General features: G+C 50.9%; 1 protein-coding gene across 1 annotated transcript in view; it reads left to right on the top strand.

Moving 5' to 3' along the window:
* Positions 1 to 5,968: 5,968 nt before the first annotated feature.
* LOC142473396 (neuropeptide Y receptor type 4-2-like) overlaps positions 5,969 to 15,823 on the top strand; it is a 34,707-nt gene continuing 24,852 nt past the window's right edge. Inside the window, exons 1-2 of the mRNA XM_075580644.1 lie at positions 5,969 to 6,565; positions 7,992 to 8,129. The gene's annotated coding sequence lies outside the window, so the exon portion shown is untranslated. The remainder of the gene's footprint in view (positions 6,566 to 7,991; positions 8,130 to 15,823) is intronic.

Here is a 15,823-nt window from a genome sequence, read left to right as displayed (position 1 = left end):
GAAAGCAGCATAAAAGACAGGCACTTGTGAAGAGATGTTGGTGTTTGGATAATGTCTCTCTGTGGGTGCCTTGTAGTTAAGGACAGGTGAAAAGGGTAATCCTACCACTACAGCAGTTACAGCAGGGTACTCACTCAGCCGGTGGTGAAGGTGGAAAAGGAAGTGAGGGGCAAGGGTCACACTAAAAGTGAAGTGAGACTGCACTAACTGTCAGCAAGGACAGGGGGGAATGGGAAAGCCCATTAACTTGGAGGACTGGAGATGTTACCAGAGCAACCAGGGGTGTGACAGACTGGAAGGAAAAAGGGCTACATAATGTATCCATTCCATCTGCACTGGGAGTAAAACTGCAGGGAAAGTGACATCCTAGTGCAGCTAGCAGGCAGAACTGCCAAGGGAAGGGGGGCTGAAACAGAGAAGGCAGACATGGGTATTTCTGTTCCATGACACACACTTACAGACAGTCTTGGTATCTTGCCAAGTGACCTGAGCCCAGACCACTCTTCACAGGCTCTGCGGCGATGTAGCGGTGTCCCTGCTTCTAACCAGCTATAGGGGCCACGTCCCTACCTAAGGGGCCAGTCCCTGTATCTGCCACAACGCTAATATGAGAGTCGGGGCCTAGCTGGGGCCTATTGGGGGGTCTCTGGCCTAGTGCAGGGGCCACAGACCCCCTGCACATACACCCTCCCCTACCTGTGTCCCAGCACCGACTCCTGCCAAGCTCTGAGAGCGCCAAGTCTCTCTCCTAGCTGCCCGTGATTCTCGCAGCCCTATTGGCCGATTGCACCCATGTGACTCCAGCCCCTGGGGCTGCTGGGAGTTGTAGTCCCCACGGAGCCCCTATTCTATTGCCGCCGCCACGTGTGCATAGTGTACTGTGCATGCGCAACACTATAATGGCCGCCGCGGCTCTTACTGCGCATGTGCGAACCTTCACGATGCGCGCACACCACCAACATGGCGGCGCCCTGTAGAGGGAGTCGCCGGCGAACCCATCGCCACCCACAACGTCCTCCCACAGCAGCGGAGGTAAACGACGGGGAAACAGGGAGCTGGGGGGGGCCAGAGGGGGACCTGGCTTCATGCTCAAAACTGATGCGGTCTAGGATTCACTGCCTTTAGTGCCATCTTGTGGTGATTTGTCTGCACTGCAAGCATTGAAGACTATACAGTACTGTATATACCCCAGTGCACTGTAGATATAAAAATGAACCTATCACATGAGATTAGGTGATTATAGGTGTAGCCTGTTTCCTGCTGAATACGGTGCGCTACCAATGCTGTGCAACCTGTTGGCTCGCAGGGCCTAAGCCTCCGCCACGGAGAACCTGGGGCAATGTATATGAATACCGATAACCTCTTACCAAGTGCAGCGCCTCCACCTGCGACGGCTCCCAGCAGAGGGGGACTGGTTCCTCACAGGACAATAATGTCACACCACGCACACAGCATATAAAGTAACCAATGGCTTTACTAATGGCAACCATAACCTTGCATATCGTCATACAGGTGTCCCTCCGTATAGGAGACACTATACTACGCGACCCCTTCACCGTGTGCCCACACTATGTCCAGTTCCCCACACCACAGCTCCCCCCCCCCAGGGTAAGGTATGTGTGTGTGTGTGACTGCGCAGCCACTATGTTCTGATCTTATATATTGAGGTTACCTGCCGAGCGCTCCGGCCTGCAAAGGAACTTCACAAAGGATCCGATGATGAAGTCACTCCAGGGGTACCTTCCGGGGCGATCCCACCCGGTTGGCGACTGCTGTGCTGGCCGAGGTCTGAGCCCAAACCTCTGGTATGGTAACAGGACAGTCTTTGGGTGTTCAACTCTCCTACTGGTACTAAGGGGTCTGGTTCCTATCTTATGACCTGTCCCTTTTTCCGCTTCACTCACGGTGACTCAGGGCCTAACTGGGCCGGGGTATGTGGCCTAGAGTAGGGGCTACTGGCCACCCTATACGCAGAGCTCCTTCTCCTTCCTCCTCCTGATCGGCTCTGCCAACGTGCTCCCCTGCGCAACCTCCTAACCCTTCCTTCCGCGAATCCGCCCGCCCTATAGGCTCCCTGGCGTCACCTGGTCTCGCTATGGCTGCTGGGACTCGTAGTCCCGTGCGCTCCACCCTATAGGAGCAGCTCCTCTTTCGCGGGCTCTCGCAACCCCTTACTGCGCATGCGCGACCTCAGCTCCCTCACCACCTCCACGGGCTCACCGCGCATGCGCGAACACCAAACATGGCGCCCTGCTACTCGGGTCACCGGGGAGCCTCCGATGCACCGAAGCACTCCCTGCACGCCGCAACCTCCCTATCCTCCCAGCATGCGGAGATAAGGGTAAGAAGAAGTGTCCGGGAAGCGCAATATGTGAATAAAGATAAATAAATCGTAATAGTGCAATATTGTTATGATTATGATCAGAATGAGATGTCTTGGCTCAATATTTAATACTCACAAACGTGAGAAGATATAAGGCACGTAAAGGTATCTTTAGGGATGTAGTTTTCACTCAGTAGACAAGAGATGCAGAACTCAGTGTTCACCCAAATGGCTGGACTCCCAAGGACCTTAAGAAATACAACTGGACATAGTGCAGACCGTCTGTACAATTTATAATTGGTAAATAGAAAAGGGAGTTACACTCACATGATATCAGTTAAAAAACAAGCATTTAGATCTCTCTGGATCTCGCCAGCCGAACGAATGATGTCTCCTATCCCCTTTCTCGTGGCGTGCGTTCCACCACATAGGTTTCATCAGGAGATAAGGGTAAGCCTGGGGGACCTGGCTACATGGGGAATATAGGAACGCATCTCTGGGTTACATACGGAATATAGGAACGCATCTCTGGGTTACATAGGGGATATAGGAATGCATCTCTGGGTTACATAGGGGATATAGGAATGCATCTCTGGGTTACATACGGAATATAGGAATGCATCTCTGGGTTACATACGGAATATAGGAACGCATCTCTGGGTTACATACGGAATATAGGAATGCATCTCTGGGTTACTGCTTCGATCCTATTATATTACCGGAAAATCTGAAATCTCTTTGTTGACTGTGTCCGAAACCTCCCCCAGCTGTGAGATACTATATATATAGGGGTGCCGAGACAGGACCCTGTGTCCTGTGAGATACTATATATATATAGGGCCGTCGGGACAGGACCCCGTGTCCTGTTAGATACTTTATATATAGGACTGCCGCCGGGACAGGACCAAGTGTCCTGTGAGATACTTTATATATAGGGGTGCTGGGACAGGACCCCATGTCCTGAGAGATACTTTATATATAGGTGTAACGGGTATTCTGTATGGCCTGACCCACCCAATCTCACATTGGCCCCTGTGGTCTAACCAGTCCCCATTACATGGTCGTGTCTGGTGGTGCACCTGTCGGCAACAGGACTCCTGAGTCTCCCGCATGATGGTGTATGGGGATTGTCAACCCAGACAGGCAGCTGAGGTAGTGTGTGCGAGTCCTACCTATATCCAGTGCAGCGCCTCCACCTCATCAGGATCCCTGCGTCCGCAAGGAGATGGTTCTGATGAGGAACTCCTCTGTGGTGCCTTCCTCTGCAGAGTAACTTCACACTCACACCGTGGGGTTGTCTTTGAACAGGACATCTTTATTGGCATGGTGGTATGGGCCAGCTGCCCCTCACAGCTAGCAGCTTAGCCGCTCATTCCTTTACTGCTCTCCATTAGGAAGGTTCCTTCTCCTCTAATAGAGTTGCTCTCCACCTCTCCTCTCAAAGAGATTCACCAGCTTCTCTGTCTCTCTGCTCAGAGCTGCACAGACTCACAGCTCTTGCATCAGACCACTGCAACACTGTTGCAGACCTCCACGTGCCTCTTACTGAACAGAGGCAGCACAACAACAGAAACTGAACTGACAGGAAACTGAACTCCTAACTTTAGGCAGTGCTGTGCAATATATCAGCTTCCAGAAAGACCCACCTCTTCTCTGTGTCACTAACAGGGGACACAGACAGGCTGTCACTTCCTTTGCTACTATCTTACACATCACCAGGGGTTGAGGGCAAACCTCCATGATGACTACTGGCAATCCTGCATACTTACCAGGTTTACTGCTAGCATGAGAAAGAGATATGTACACCAATTTTGCACATGGCTACATAGGGCTGCTGCTGGGACAGGACCCCGTGTCCTGTGAGATACTATATATATATATAGGGGTGCTGGGACAGGACTCGGAGATCCCCAACATCACTAGAGATGTTCCTTTTTTCTGAGAAATTTGTGAGGTTGTACAAGGTACGTTCCTAAATCTGACTAAAATCCTGAACTTCTCGAAATTCACAGAAAAGGATCAAATCCGGCACATGTGAAACCAGACCTGTTTACAGTCTGGGAGTTAGATCATGTCACTGTATTTGACACTTTCTGCTATGTTTTTTTAGGGCGAATGTAATTGCTAATTAACATAGTGACGCTTTAATGTCCGATAACCGCCGAGTGTGAAGTCTCTCCCGTCACTACCCAGGGGTTTTACAACCTTCAAAGAACCGCCGAACCCATTAAATCTATATAATAAACATATATGTAGCCGGGGTTCCCTGGTTTGGCTTTTACCTCCGCTGCAGCTTGGGAGAGGGGGGGTTGCTGCGGAGACCGTCACGCTGGGCGAGAGCATCGCCGGAGCTCCAGAGAAGAGAACGCTCAGGGCGCCGCCATGTTAGATATGCGCACGCATAAGCAGTGGCTTACAGGTAGCGCACGCAGCGCCAATGATAAAAGGATTCCGTGGGGACTACAGCCCCCAGAGTCCACAGGGCTGCGGAGTCAGGTGACTAGGCCTGGCCAATGGAGTGTTACGATTCCCTGCTGAGGCAGTTGTTACAGTTGGTGCTCTGAGGGCTTGCTGGCAGTTGGAGCTGGGACACAGCTAAAGGAGGTTGTATAGGTGCAGGGGTCTGTGACCCGCTGCACTAGGCCAGAGATCCCCTAGGCCCCAACTCACCCTAGATTGTGGCTGCTTTAGGGTAGGCCCTTCAGTTAGGGATTCTGCCCATTTAGTGGTTTGCCAGCTTAGGGCCACAGCGGTTTCCTTTGAACTATTGCTGCTGCAGACAGGGACCAGCCTGCCAGAGAGGGAGCGACCAGCCTCGCAGCGGTCACTCCAGAGGGGGCCATCCCATCCAGTAGACCCTTCACACTTGAGGGAAAGAGGGATATATATATAAATAATTTCCTTATTCAGGGTGCGTGACGCGTTTCCTAATTCAGGGTGCGTGACGCGTTTCCTAATTCAGGGTGCGTGACGCGTTTCCTTATTCAGGGTGCGTGACGCGTTTCCTTATTCAGGGTTCGTGACGCGTTTCCTAATTCAGGGTGCGTGACGCTTTTCCTAATTCAGGGTGCGTGACGCGTTTCCTAATTCAGGGTGCGTGACGCGTTTCCTAATTCAGGGTGCGTGACGCGTTTCCTTATTCAGGGTGCGTGACGCGTTTCCTTATTCAGGGTGCGTGACGCGTTTCCTAATTCAGGGTACGTGACGTGTTTCCTAATTCAGGATGCGTGACGCTTTCCTAATTCAGGGTGCGTGACACGTTTCCTAATTCAGGGTGCGTGACGCGTTTCCTAATTCAGGGTGCGTGACGCGTTTCCTTATTTAGGGTGCGTGACGCGTTTCCTTATTCAGGGTGCGTGACGCGTTTCCTTATTCAGGGTTCGTGACGCGTTTCCTAATTCAGGGTGCGTGACGCTTTTCCTAATTCAGGGTGCGTGACGCGTTTCCTAATTCAGGGTGCGTGACGCGTTTCCTAATTCAGGGTGCGTGACGCGTTTCCTAATTCAGGGTGCGTGACGCGTTTCCTAATTCAGGGTGCGTGACGCGTTTCCTAATTCAGGGTGCGTGACGCGTTTCCTAATTCAGGGTGCGTGACGCGTTTCCTTATTCAGGGTGCGTGACGCGTTTCCTTATTCAGGGTGCGTGACGCGTTTCCTTATTCAGGGTGCGTGACGCGTTTCCTTATTCAGGGTGCGTGACGCGTTTCCTTATTTAGGGTGCAGGCTGGGCTGTGACAAGCAAGGGTGGCACCAGGAACTTTATTCATTCAAACAGCAGCTTTATTATCTCTTATACACAGTCTCACAGTTATTATACACAGTGCATCTTGTATATACAATGATGTGTCCTGGGCTGCACTGTTTGTATGGCTTCCCCCCGCCTATACTCACCTCCCCCCCGCCTATACCCCCCAATCTCGGCCCGCTGGGAATGCGCTGGGGCTTCGTAATTATCCTGTAACCTATAGAGTCCCCTATAGAGTCCCACTACTCCATAAGGCTGGTAATGCTCCATGTCCCCCTGACAGCTCTGGTACTGCTCCCTCTGTGGTCAGCCTCCAGATCGTGGGGTGGCCGGCCACTCCGTGGCCTTCTGCATCACAGCCAGCTACGGACCTTCTGCTGGCGGTGGTCCATCTCTGCCCAGGGGCTGCGGCGGGTGAAGCCCCGCCTGGAATAGGCTGCTCACCTTGAACCTCTGTAGTAGTATGGGAACATTTCTGTGGGATGCTATCTGAACAAGGTACTCTCCCTAATAAAGGGCTTACCTAACCTGTCCTACACATAGGGGCTTACAGAACTATTCACACCCACACTCACCTCTCCATAATGTCTACTGTAGGTTGCCTTTGCATTTCAAAAGAGAATAGTATGTATTGTATGTCTTTATTTGTATAGCGCCATAAAATGTACATAGCGCTTCACAGTAGTAATACATGTCACATAAATAACAAATATAAATAACAGATCATGGGAATAAGTGCTTCAGACATAATGTTACTTTTACAGTAAGGAAGGAGTCCCTGCTCCGAGGAGCTTACAATCTAATTGGTAGGTAGGGAGAACGTACAGAGACAGTAGGAGGGAATACTAGTAAGTGCGTCTGCAGGGGGCCAAGCTTTGTGTCATGTGTCCATGATTATCCAGTGCTACTCATATGCTTCTTTAAGCAGATGTGTCTTAAGGTGGGTCTTAAAGGTGGATAGCGAGGGGGCTAGTCGGGTATTGAGGGGAAGGGCATTCCAGAGGTGTGGGGCAGAAAGTGAGAAAGGTTTAAGGCGGGAGAGGGCTTTAGATACAAAGGGGGTAGAAAGAAGACATCCTTGAGAAGAACGCAAGAGTCGGGATGGTGCATAGCGAGAAATTAGGGATGAGATGTAAGGAGGGGCAGAAGAGTGTAAAGCTTTAAAAGTGAGGAGGAGAATGGAGTGTGAGATGCGGGATTTGATCGGAAGCCAGGAGAGGGATTTCATGAGGGGAGACGCTGAGACAGATTTAGGAAAGAGTAGAGTGATTCTGGCAGCAGTGTTTAGGATAGATTGTAGGGGAGACAGGTGAGAGGTAGGAAGGCCGGACAGCAGGATGTTGCAGTAATCGAGACGTGAGAGAATGAGGGCCTGAGTCAGAGTTTTAGCAGTTGAGTAACAGAGGAAAGGGCGTATCTTTGTGATATTGCGGAGGAAAAAGCGACAAGTTTTAGAAACGTTTTGAATATGAGAGGAGAATGAGAGAGAGGAATCAAGTGTGACCCCTAGGCAGCGTGCTTGGGCTACTGGGTGAATGATCGTATTTCCAATAGCAATGTGGAAGGATGTAGTAGGGCCAGGTTTGGGAGGTAGTATAAGGAGCTCTGTTTTTGCCATGTTAAGTTTCAGTCGGCGGATGGCCATCCAGGATGATATTCCAGAGAGGCATTCAGAAACTTTGGTCTGTATAGCAGGTGTAAGGTCAGGGGTTGAAAGGTAAATTTGTGTGTCGTCAGCATAGAGGTGATATTTAAACCCAAAAGATGTGATTAGGTCACCTAGAGAGAGTGTGTAGAGAGAAAAGAGAAGGGGTCCCAGGACAGAGCCCTGGGGTACCCCCACAGAGAGATCAATAGAGGAGGAGGTGTTAGCAAAAGAGACACTGAGTCTTCTACATGTAACACCTCTTCCCCCGGCCAACAGAAGGACGTCCAACCCAACATGTCCCGATGTCTGCATGTGATGCACAGGACGCAAGGCGACTCTTCTTACCTTCTTTCTCAGGGGCTGGCACCCGTATGGGGAGCATTCGGAAGACAAGATGCACTGTGTATAATAACTGTGAGTCTGTGTATAAGAGATAATAAAGCTGCTGTTTGAATGAATAAAGTTCCTAGTGCCACCCTTGCTTGTCACAGCCCAGCCTGCACCATGAATACGGTAATGCGTCACGCACCCTGAATAAGGTAACGCGTCACGCACCCTGAATTAGGAAATGCGTCACGCACCCTGAATAAGGTAACGCGTCACGCACCCTGAATAAGGTAACGCATCACCTATTCTCTCTGAGACACTCTACAATCTGGCTTCTGCACTGCTCACTCTACTGAAACAGCCCTCACTAAAATAACTGACCACCTCCATGCTGCCAAAGACAGAGGTCATTACACTCTGCTCATATTACTCGACCTCTCTGCAGCATTTGACACCGTGGACCACCCTCTTCTCCATCACATTCTCCATACTCTTGGTATTCAGAACAAAGCTCTATCCTGGATCTCATCCTACCTCTCCCATCTTACTTTCAGTGTCTCTTCTGCCAACACCTCCTCCTCCTCTATTGATCTCTCTGTGGGGGTACCCCAGGGCTCTGTCCTGTGACCTCTTCTCTTTACTCTCTACACACTCTCTCTAGGTGACCTAATAACATCTTTTGGGTTTAAATATCACCTCTATGCGGACGATACAAATTTACTTTTTTACCCCCTGACTCAGGCCCTCATTCTCCCCCGTCTTGATTACTGTAACCTCCTGCTGTCCGGCCTTCCTGCCTCACCTACAATCTATCCTAAACGCTGCTGCCAGAATCACTCTACTCTTTCCTAGATCTGTCTCAGCATCTCCCCTCATGAAAACCCTCCCCTGGCTTCCGATCAAATCCCGCATCTCACACTCCATTCTTCTCCTCACTTTTAAAGCTTTACACTCTTCTGTCCCTCCTTACATCTCAGCCCTAATTTCTCGCTATGCACCATCCCGACTCTTGCGTTCTGCTCAAGGATGTCTTCTTTCTACCCCCTTTGTATCTAAAGCCCTCTCCCGCCTTAAACCCTTCTCACTGACTGCCCCACACCTCTGGAATGCCCTTCCCCTCAATAGCCGACTAGCACCCTCTCTATCCACCTTTAAGACCCAACTTAGACACACTTGCTTAAAGAAGCATATGAGTATGTCCTGGAACAGGAATATCTATCTCTGCTCCCCCTTTCCCCCCCCCCCCCCTTTCTTGCAGCTCTGCCTGCTGGCCCTTTATTTGGATGTAGCTTTCCCTGCAGATTCACTCCTAGTGCAGGTGGAATGGATACATTATGTTACTTTTCTCTCTCCAGTCTGCTAGACCCTGGTTGCCCCGGCAACATCTCTAGTCCTCCAAGTTAAATGGACTTTTCCATCCTCCCCTGTCTGTGTTCACAAGTAGTTTAGCCCTGACCCTATTCCTGTGTTACAACCATTACACACTTCCTTTTCCTTCCTGACACTGGCTGAGTGAGTACTCCTACGCTATACCCCTCTTGGAAGGCCATTTCCTTTTTACCTGCCTCTGATTATAAAGCACCCACACAGAGAAGCACTCTCTCACCACACCATACCACCCACAAGTGCCTGTATGTGACTGATGCTTTCCCAATAAAGTGAAGAAAATATAGCAGGACTTGGTGTGCTTTGAAAAAGGGGCTGAGTTAAGTTATCTGGGCTCATTCACATCTTACACGTGTCCCTGGTTCCAGAATAGAGCAGCTCCGTGGCTAATACTATACACACGATACATAAAGCTTGGCCCCCTGCAGACGCACTTACCAGAACTCCCTCCTACTGTCTCTGTACGTTCTCCCTACCTACATATTAGATTGTAAGCTCCTCGGAGCAGGGACTCCTCTTCCTTAATGTTACTTTTATGTCTGAAGCAGTTATTCCCATGATCTGTTATTTATATTATTTGTTATTTATATGATTGTCACGTGTATTACTAATGTGAAGCTCTATGTACCTTAATGGCGCTATATAAATAAAGACATACACACACACACACACACATCCCCATGAACATTTATATAGTTATTAACAGTCCAATACAGGACAAACAGGACAAACAGGAACGCTTTTTCAGATAGACGATGGCTTTTGAGTTGCAAAGTATATATTCGAACAGGCGATTCCTCAACCACTGAGATATGTGGCAATCTCTTACCCCCTGCTCGCCCCATCACTGAGATATTTTACCAGTGGCAAGCTCTTACCCCCTGCTCGCCCCGTCACTGAGATATGTGACCAGTGGCAATCTCTTACCCCCTGCTCGCCCCATCACTGAGATATGTGACCAGTGGCAATCTCTTACCCCCTGCTCGCCCCGTCACTGAGATATGTGGCAATCTCTTACCCCCTGCTCGCCCCGTCACTGAGATATGTGACCAGTGGCAATCTCTTACCCCCTGCTCGCCCCGTCACTGAGATATGTGACCAGTGGCAATCTCTTACCCCCTGCTCGCCCCATCACTGAGATATGTGACCAGTGGCAATCTCTTACCCCCTGCTCGCCCCGTCACTGAGATATGTGACCAGTGGCAATCTCTTACCCCCTGCTCGACCCGTCACTTAGATATGTGGCAATCTCTTACCCCCTGCTCGCCCCATCACTGAGATATGTGACCAGTGACAATGTCTTACCCCCTGCTTGCCCCATCACTGAGATATGTGACCAGTGGCAATCTCTTACCCCCTGCTCGCCCCGTCACTGAGATATGTGACCAGTGGCAATCTCTTACCCCCTGCTCGCCCCATCACTGAGATATGTGACCAGTGGCAATCTCTTACCCCCTGCTCGCCCCGTCACTGAGATATGTGGCAATCTCTTACCCCCTGCTCGCCCCGTCACTGAGATATGTGACCAGTGGCAATCTCTTACCCCCTGCTCGCCCCGTCACTGAGATATGTGACCAGTGGCAATCTCTTACCCCCTGCTCGCCCCGTCACTGAGATATGTGACCAGTGGCAATCTCTTACCCCCTGCTCCCCCCGTCACTGAGATATGTGACCAGTGGCAATCTCTTACCCCCTGCTCGCCCCGTCACTGAGATATGTGACCAGTGGCAATCTCTTACCCCCTGCTCGACCCATCACTGAGATATGTGGCAATCTCTTACCCCCAGCTCGCCCCGTCACTGAGATATGTGACCAGTGGCAATCTCTTACCCCCTGCTCGACCCGTCACTGAGATATGTGGCAATCTCTTACCCCCTGCTCGCCCCATCACTGAGATATGTGACCAGTGACAATGTCTTACCCCCTGCTCGCCCCATCACTGAGATATGTGACCAGTGGCAATCTCTTACCCCCTGCTCGCCCCGTCACTGAGATATGTGGCAATCTCTTACCCCCTGCTCGCCCCGTCACTGAGATATGTGACCAGTGGCAATCTCTTACCCCCTGCTCGCCCCGTCACTGAGATATGTGACCAGTGGCAATCTCTTACCCCCTGCTCGCCCCGTCACTGAGATATGTGACCAGTGGCAATCTCTTACCCCCTGCTCGCCCCGTCACTGAGATATGTGACCAGTGGCAATCTCTTACCCCCTGCTCGCCCCATCACTGAGATATGTGACCAGTGGCAATCTCTTACCCCCTGCTCGCCCCGTCACTGAGATATGTGACCAGTGGCAATCTCTTACCCCCTGCTCGCCCCGTCACTGAGATATGTGACCAGTGGCAATCTCTTACCCCCTGCTCGACCCATCACTGAGATATGTGGCAATCTCTTACCCCCTGCTCGCCCCGTCACTGAGATATGTGACCAGTGGCAATCTCTTACCCCCTGCTCGCCCCGTCACTGAGATATGTGACCAGTGGCAATCTCTTACCCCCTGCTCGCCCCGTCACTGAGATATGTGACCAGTGGCAATCTCTTACCCCCTGCTCGCCCCGTCACTGAGATATGTGATCAGTGACAATGTCTTACCCCCTGCTCGCCCCGTCACTGAGATATGTGACCAGTGACAATGTCTTACCCCCTGCTCGCCCCGTCACTGAGATATGTGGCAATCTCTTACCCCCTGCTCGCCCCGTCACTGAGATATGTGATCAGTGGCAATCTCTTACCCCCTGCTCGCGGCTCGCCCCGTCACTGAGATATGTGACCAGTGGCAAGCTCTTACCCCCTGCTCGCCCCGTCACTGAGATATGTGATCAGTGGCAATCTCTTACCCCCCTGCTCGCCCCGTCACTGAGGTATGTGACCAGTGGCAATCTCTTACCCCCTGCTCGCCCCGTCACTGAGATATGTGATCAGTGGCAATCTCTTACCCCCTGCTCGCCCCGTCACTGAGATATGTGACCAGTGGCAATCTCTTACCCCCTGCTCGCCCCGTCACTGAGGTATGTGACCAGTGGCAATCTCTTACCCCCTGCTCGCCCCGTCACTGAGGTATGTGACCAGTGGCAATCTCTTACCCCCTGCTCGCCCCGTCACTGAGGTATGTGACCAGTGGCAATCTCTTACCCCCTGCTCGCCCCGTCACTGAGATGTGACCAGTGACAATGTCTTACCCCCAGCTCGCCCCGTCACTGAGATATGTGGCAATCTCTTACCCCCTGCTCGCCCCGTCACTGAGATATGTGGCAATCTCTTACCCCCTGCTCGCCCCGTCACTGAGATATGTGACCAGCGGCAATCTCTTACCCCCTGCTCGCCCCGTCACTGAGATATGTGGCAATCTCTTACCCCCTGCTCGCCCCGTCACTGAGATATGTGACCAGTGACAATCTCTTACCCCCTGCTCGCCCCGTCACTGAGATATGTGGCAATCTCTTACCCCCTGCTCGCCCCGTCACTGAGATATGTGACCAGTGGCAATCTCTTACCCCCTGCTCGCCCCGTCACTGAGATATGTGACCAGTGGCAATCTCTTACCCCCTGCTCGCCCCGTCACCGAGATATGTGACCAGTGGCAATCTCTTACCCCCTGCTCGCCCCGTCACTGAGATATGTGACCAGTGGCGCTCTTACCCCCTGCTCGCCCGTCACTGAGATATGTGATCAGTGGCGCTCTTACCCCCTGCTCGCCCCGTCACTGAGATATGTGATCAGTGACAATCTCTTACCCCCTGCTCGCCCCGTCACTGAGATATGTGGCAATCTCTTACCCCCTGCTCGCCCCGTCACTGAGATATGTGACCAGTGACAATATCTTACCCCTGCTCGCCCCGTCACTGAGATATGTGATCAGTGGCGCTCTTACCCCCTGCTCGCCCTGTCACTGAGATATGTGAGCAGGGGCAATCTCTTTATGGTAGTTTTGGATAATGATAGCCTACCTCCTGGAGAGTGTTCTTCACTTGGCTGGATGTTGAGAAGGGGTTTTCTTTACCATGGAAAGGATCCTACGATCATCCACCACTGTTGTCTTCTGTGGACGTCCAGGTCTTTGTGTTGCAGAGCTCAGAATGCACCAAACTGTTGATTTGGCCGCTCCTAATGTTCCTGCTACCTCTCTGATGGGTTTTCTTCTTTTGCAGCCTAAGGATGCCCTGTTTCACTTGCATTGAGAGCTCCTTTGACCGCATGTTGTGGGTTCACAGCAACAGCTTCCAAATGCGAATGCCACACCTGGAATCAACTCCAGACCTTTTACCTGCTTAATTGATGATGAAATAACGAAGGAATAGCCCACACCTGTCCATGAAACAGCTTCTGAGCCAATTGTCCAATTACTTTTGGTCCCTTGAAAGAGAGGGGGCTACATAATAAAGAGATGTAATTCTTAAACCCTTCCTCCAATTTGGATGTGACACCCTCAAATTAAAGCTGATAGACTGCACTTTAATCCCATATTCATTATTTAACTGTAACTTGAATTTATTTTGGTACACAGCCGAAATAACAAAACTTGTATCCGTGTCCAATTATTTCCGGACCTAACTGTATATATAACTGAAATAGCCGTGTTAGTCCAGTTGCGATAGTGCAGAATAAATGAGTTCTTCAGTATTCGGTGATACCTTTTTTATTTGGACTAACAATTTATGTCACAGGAAAAGCTTTCCAGAGTCCTCCTCTCTTCCTCAGGTCAGCAATACTGATATACAAAGGAAATAAGGAATCTATGGCTAGAGCAGAGGTTAGACAAGCAGAGAAAAACAAAACAAAGAAAGCACAGAGATGTAGATAAGGGTGGGGTGAGAAAGGGGCGTCTGAAGACATTGGAAGGGTAATAAAACGGTGACAAAGAACAGCATGGAGGGGGAAGGGGGGTGAGGGGGAAGGGGATGCTGGGGGGGGGGGGATGTGGATAAGAACATTTGCAGAGAAACGCAGACGGGATAATTACAAATATTTTGATAGGGTGTGAGAAACCCCATATCCGCATTAAGTCCATTTGTTTTGGTGTCAAAGAGTTATCATTCTGAGCTCAATGTTTTCCGTTCTTGGTGCGTTTAAACATTCCATTGAGGATTTTGATTTTGAAATCATTTATGGAATAATCTGGTTGTGAGAAGTGATGTCCCACAGGTGAGCAGTATCTTCCTTCTTCGTGATGGAGTATGGAGTGTCTGTGCATATTCATTCTTCCTTGTAGTTTTGGGCTGGTTAGTCCAAATAAAAAAGGTATCACCTAACTAATTTATTATGCCCTATCGCAACTGGACTAACATGGCTATTTCCGTGTATAAAATACAGTGTACACATACGCACACCGTACACATACGCACACCGTACACATACGCACACCGTACACATGCGCACACCGTACACATGCGCACACCGTACACATGCGCACACCGTACACATACGCACACCGTACACATGCGCACACCACGCACACCGTACACATGCGCACACCGTACACATACGCACACCGTACACATACGCACACCGTACACATGCGCACACCGTACACATGCGCACACCGTACACATGCGCACACCGTACACATGCGCACACCGTACACATACGCACACCGTACACATACGCACACCGTACACATACGCACACCGTGCCCATACGCACAGCGTACACATACGCACACCGTACACATACGCACACCGTACACATACGCACACCGTACACATTCGCACACCGTACACATACACACACCACGCACACCGTACACATACGCACACCGTACACATACGCACACCGTACACATACGCACACCGTACACATGCGCACACCGTACACATGCGCACACCGTACACATGCGCACACCGTACACATACGCACACCGTACACATACGCACACCGTACACATACGCACACCGTGCCCATACGCACAGCGTACACATACGCACACCGTACACATACGCACACCGTACACATTCGCACACCGTACACATACACACACCACGCACACCGTACACATACACACACCGTACACATGCGCACACCGTACACATGCGCACACCGTACACATACACACACCGTACACATGCGCACACCACGCACACCGTACACATTCGCACACCGTACACATACACACACCACGCACACCGTACACATACACACACCGTACACATGCGCACACCGTACACATGCGCACACCGTACACATACTCACACCGTACACATGCGCACACCGTACACATACACACACCGTACACATGCGCACACCACGCACACCACGCACACCGTACACATACGCACACCGAACACATACGCACACCGTGCCCATAACGCACACCGTACACATACGCACACCGTACACATACGCACACCGTACACATACGCACACCGTACACATACGCACACCGTACACATACGCACAC

This window comes from Ascaphus truei (genome assembly GCF_040206685.1).
Source record: "Ascaphus truei isolate aAscTru1 chromosome 8 unlocalized genomic scaffold, aAscTru1.hap1 SUPER_8_unloc_2, whole genome shotgun sequence".
Classification (NCBI taxonomy): Eukaryota; Metazoa; Chordata; class Amphibia; order Anura; family Ascaphidae; genus Ascaphus; species Ascaphus truei.
The sequence above is the reverse complement of the archived record's forward strand: the minus strand, read 5'-3'. Positions and strand labels throughout refer to the sequence as shown.